We start from the raw sequence: 5505 nt of genomic DNA on the forward strand, positions 1-5505 counted from the left end.
TTATACAGGCAAAAGTCAAACAGTTTAACACATACACTTGAAAAGAATAATCACAAGGTAAACAAAATTCCAACGATCATAAATCCAGATATCAAGGTTGTGTTAAATTGTCCCCTACAGTCTTTTCTCTATGACTTTCAGCACTAATTAAGCACTACTGTCGATAGAGTGATAGCTGTTCTTTGATTTGATTGTTGATCAGGTGGCACTAAGCCTGTTCCTGTTTTAAAATTCTTTCTTTTTATCAGTGTTGGCTTTCTGTCGCTTTCCCACACTTAAGAGAGGGAGAGAGAGGGATACTTTCTGTGGCAGTCTCCAGACATTCTTTTCTCTCTGTCTCTCCATGCTACTGCGGTTAATAGCTTTGTAGCACTCAGCAGCTCAACGCTTGCCAAGTAGAATATCCTTAGGTTAAAATATTCTCAGTGCCACTCAGTCTTGAATTCTCCCTCTCACTGTTTCAAAAGGCAACACTGTAGTTCGCAGCTCAAACTACGCAGTGCTGATTTTTTTTTAAAGTTGCAAAACTCTCCTGATACTTCAGTTATAGCAGTCCAACTTTCAATTTATGCTTCCAAAAAAGAAAATATATGGACTCATTCTTATTTTAAATTGGCCTTTGGAGCATTGTCTCGTAGGATTGCTGATTTCTGGCAGTTTTGCCAGTTGACAAGTTGGTTTCTAATGGTTTGACTAGTTAGTGAGTTGTTTTCAGATGGAATATTTGGTTGCCTTTTTAGCACCTGGGGCATTGGGTAGTTAGTAGAGGGATCTCTTATTATGGCGTTGATTAATAAGTTGATCTCTGATGGACTGGGTGGTTCACGAATTGGTTTCTGCTGGTTTGGCTCATCTGTGATCTTGTTTCAGGTGTGTTTGCTAGTTGGAACCTACTTTCTGGTGCATTAGCTAATCAGTGAGCTGATCTGTTGGCGAGATGCATCACAAGGTTTGGTGGATTGGCTAGTTAGCAGTTTAGTGTCTGGTGAATGGCCATCTATTGAGTTGGATTCTGAAGTGTCATCTAGCTGGTCACTGGTGATAGGGCCGATTGATAAGCTGCTTAGTGCAGTTAGGCTAGTTGACTCAAGCTTCAGTTGGTGATTTATACTCTGAAGGATTGAACAGTTGTAGAAATGGTCTCTGGTAGAATGGCAAGTTGACAATCTGGCCCCTCATAAATTTATTTTACAGTGAATTTCTGTGTGGCTGGGCTAGTTGACGAGCAGGTCTCAGATATATTGGCTTAATGAGAGCAGCTTTCTGTGGGCTTGACTGTTTGGACAGCTGGTTCAGTCACCAATGATATCTGATGAATTAATTAACTGACAAGATTGTTTCTGGTTGATTGACAATTTGATGAGCTGTTATCAGGTGGGTTGTGTAGCTGATGTTTTGATCTTTGATACACTGGCTAGTTGGCAAGCTTGTCTGATGGATTGGCTGAGTCAGTAATGTCTGAGTTGGATAGATGGTGAGCTGGTTTCTGGTAGATTTGCCAATTCCTGAGTTTGTCTCTGTTTTAGGGCCTGGTAGGCTAGCTGCCTTGTGAATTGCTAAATTGACAAGTTAGCTTCTGGTTATTTGACCATTTGGTATGCTGCTTTTTGGTGGATAATTTAATTGGCTGAATGGCATTTTGGCAAGCAAATGTCTGGTTCGGCATTTGTTGTTGAGTTGGTTTCTGGTGATTTGTCTAGTTTATGAGTTAGTGTCTGGATAGGCTAGTTAGGTAGCGGCCTCTGTTTAGTCATTTGGCACAGTGGCCTCTGGAGGATAGGCTGATTGGCAAGCTTGCCTCTGATATTTTGGAAAATTGGCAAACTACTCTTGAATTGGCTGGTTGGCTCAGAGACTTCTGATTGTTTGGCCAGTTGATTGATTCACTGTTTGACAAACGGGTGTCTTGTGTACTGGCTGGTTGGTACAGTAGCATCTAGATGATTAAAACTGGGCAATCTGATTGGTGATAATGGGAACTGCAGATGCTGGAGAATCCAAGATAACAAAGTGTGAAGCTGGATGAACACAGCAGGCCAAGCAGCATCTCAGGAGCACAAAAGCTGACGTTTCGGGCCTAGACCCTTCATCAGAGAGGGGGATGGGGAGACGGTTCTGGATTAAATAGGGAGAGAGGGGGAGGCGGACCAAAGATGGAGAGAAAAGAAGATAGGTGGCGAGGGGATAGGTCAATCCAGGGAAGATGGACAGGTCAAGGAAGCGGGATGAGGTTAGTAGGTTGGAAATGGAGGTGCGGCTTGAGGTGGGAGGAAGGGATGGGTGAGAGGAAGAACAGGTTAGGGAGGCAGAGACAGGCTGGGCTGGTTCTGGGATGCAGTCGGGGGAAGGGGAGATTTTGAAGCTTGTGAAGGCCACATTGATACCATTGGGCTGCAGGGTTCCCAAGCGGAATATGAGTTGCTGTTCCTGCAACCTTCGGGCGGCATCATTGTGGCACTGCAGGAGGCCCATGATGGACATGTCGTCTGAGGAATAGGAGGAGGAGTTAAAATGGTTCGTGACTGGGAGGTGCAGTTATTTATTGCAAACCAAGCGGAGGTGTTCTGCAATGCGGTCCCCAAGCCCCCGCTTGATTTCCCCAATGTAGAGGAAGCCACACCCGGTACAATGGAAACAGTATATCACATTGGCAGATGTGCAGGTGAACATCTGCTTAATATGGAAAGTCATCTTGGGGCCTGGGATAGAGGTGAGGGAGGAGGTATGGGGGCAGGTGTAGCACTTCCTGCGGTTGCAGGTGAAAGTGCCGGGTGTGGTGCGGTTGGAGGGGAGTGTGGAGCGGACAAGGGAGTCACGGAGAGAGTGGTCTCTCTGGAAGGCAGACAAGGGTGGGGATGGAAAAATATCTGGGGTGGTGGTGACGGATTGTAGATGGCGGAAGTGTCGGAGAACGATGCGTTGCATCCAGAGGTTGGTGCGGTGGTATGTGAGAATGAGGGGGATCCTCTTGGGGCGTTGTGGCAAGGGTGGGGTGTGAGGGATGTGTTGCGGGAAATGTGGGAGACGCAGTCAAGGGCATTCTCGACCACTGCGGGGGGAAAGTTGCGGCCCTTGAAGAACGTGGACATCTGGGATGTGCGGGAGTGGAATGCCTCATCCTGGGAGCAGATGTGGCGGAGGCGGAGGAATTGGGAATAGGGGATGGAATTTTTGCAGGAGGATGGGTGGGAGGAGGTGTATTCTAGGTAGCTGTGGGAGTCAGTGGGCTTGAAATGGACATCAGTTTCTAGCTGGTTTCCTGAGTTGGAGACTGAGGTCCAGCAAGGTGAGGGATGTGTTAGAGATGTCCCAGGTGAACTTGAGGTTAGGGTGGAAGATGTTGGTGAAGTGAATGAACTGTTCGAGCTCCTCGGGAGCAAGAGGCGGCGCCAATACAGTCATCAATGTAACGGAGGAAGAGGTGGGGTTTGGGGCTTGTGTAGGTGCGGAAGGGGGACTGTTCCCTGTAACCTATAAAGAGACAGGCATAGCTTGGGCCCATGCGGGTACCCATGGCCAACCTCTTTGTCTGTAGGAAGTGGGAGGAATCGAAAGAGAAGTTGTTGAGGGTGAGGACGAGTTCGGCTAGGCGGATGAGGGTGTCGGTGGAGGGGGATTGGTCGGGCCTGCAGGACAGGAAGAAGCGGAGGGCCTTGAGGCCATCTGCATGAGGAATATAGGTGTATAGGGACTGGACGTCCATGGTGAAAATGAGATGTTGGGGCCAGGGAATTGGAAGTTCTGGAGGAGGTGGAGGGCGTGGGTGGTGTCACGGACGTAGGTGGGGAGTTCCTGGACCAAGGGTGAGAAAATGGAGTCCAGATAGGTGGAGATGAGTTCGGTGGGGTAAGAACAGGCTGAGACAATGGGTTGACCAAGGCAGACAGGTTTGTGAATTTTGGGAAGGAGATTGAAGCGGGCCATGCAGGGTTGGGGAACAATGAGGTTGGAGGCTGTGGGTGGGAGGTCCCCTGAGGTGATGAGGTCATGGATGGTGTTGGAGATGATGGTTTGGTGCTCGGGGGTGGGGTCATGATCAAGGGGGCAGTAGGAGGAGGTGTCGGAGAAGTGGCATTTGGCCTCGGCGATGTAGAGGTCAGTGCGCCATAGTACCACTGCGCCTCCCTTGTCTGCAGGTTTGATGGTGAGGTGTTTTGGCAAAATTAGTCAACTGTGAGTTGACTCTCTGGCAAACTGGTTTCTGGTGAAATTGTTGTTATTTAGCAAGTTCTTTTTAAAACACTTTGACTAGTTGGCAAGTTGGTTTTGGATGGTTTGGCTAGTTGCCGAGCTGGTCTCTGACAAATTTATAGGGATGCTGTAAGGAGGAATTGTTAATTGTCAAACTAGCCTCTGGAAGATCGACTGATTGTTTAGCTGTATTGGTCTATGCTGGATTATCTAATTTGAGTTTTATACCCTGATGAATTGGAATGTTCTAGAGATAGTCTACGGGGAATGGCTAATTAGTGAGGTGATTTCAGTAGTTGGGAGAGTTGACAAGCTGATTTTAAGGCGCATTGACTTGCGGCACACTAGGTTCTGGTGCATTGGCTATTTGTCAGGCTGGTTCCTAGAGGTTGATTCAGTGGTTTCTCATGGAATTGCCTGGTTGGCAAACTGTTTTCTGATAGTTTGACTAGTTGGCTTGGCGGTTTCTGTTTAAGGAGTTGGTTTGTGAGCTGCCTCCTGTGCACTAAATGATTAAAGACTTCTACTCTAATGGATTGGAAAGTTGTAGGGATAGTCTTTGATGGAATGACTCAATTGATTTCTGGTGGCTAGACTAATTAGCTTAGTGGTCTCTGTTGGATTATCTAGTTGGCAAGCCTGTCTCTGATTCACTGGCAAACTGATTTTCAGTGCATTGGCGACCTGGTCTCTGGTGGATTAGTTAGTTGGTTAGCTGGTTTCTGATCACTTGGCTAGTTTGCTAATTAGTTTCTGGTGAGTTGCCTAGTTGGCTCTAGTGGATTCAATAGCTGGCAGGTTGTTCTTTGACTTGAGAAGTTGTAGAAGTTTTGATGGAATTTCTACCTGGTGACCTGGTCTCGGGTCAATTGCCTCTATGATGAAATAGTCTCTGGTGGCTGAGCTAAGCTGGCCTTGGTTAAGGTAGTGTTTGGAAGATTCCCTCTCATTGATTGGTTAGTTGATGACATGGTCTCTTGTGTATATATTCTGGTGTGCTGGCCTTTTTTGGACAGGATTGTTTGGCTGCTGGCTGTTAATGGATGGGTTAATCATTTAGTTTCTAGAGATTATTTGGGTCAGTTCTGGAAGCTGCTAATTGGCCTGAAAATGGCTTTTTGGCTAAGTGCTAGTGGTCTGCTTGTCACTAAGCAGACCACAGTTACACTGGATAGCTCCAATAGATTTCCACTAGAGTCTCCGCTCAACACATCTGTTAACTGTCTCTCCATTCCATCAGGTCTTGTTTTTCTGGTTCAGGATTGAAGAGAAGGAGGGGAAGAGTGAAATAAATGTTTTGGCTTTTCATAGCTG

Source organism: Stegostoma tigrinum, chromosome 33 (assembly GCF_030684315.1).
Source record: "Stegostoma tigrinum isolate sSteTig4 chromosome 33, sSteTig4.hap1, whole genome shotgun sequence".
NCBI classification, from domain to species: Eukaryota; Metazoa; Chordata; class Chondrichthyes; order Orectolobiformes; family Stegostomatidae; genus Stegostoma; species Stegostoma tigrinum.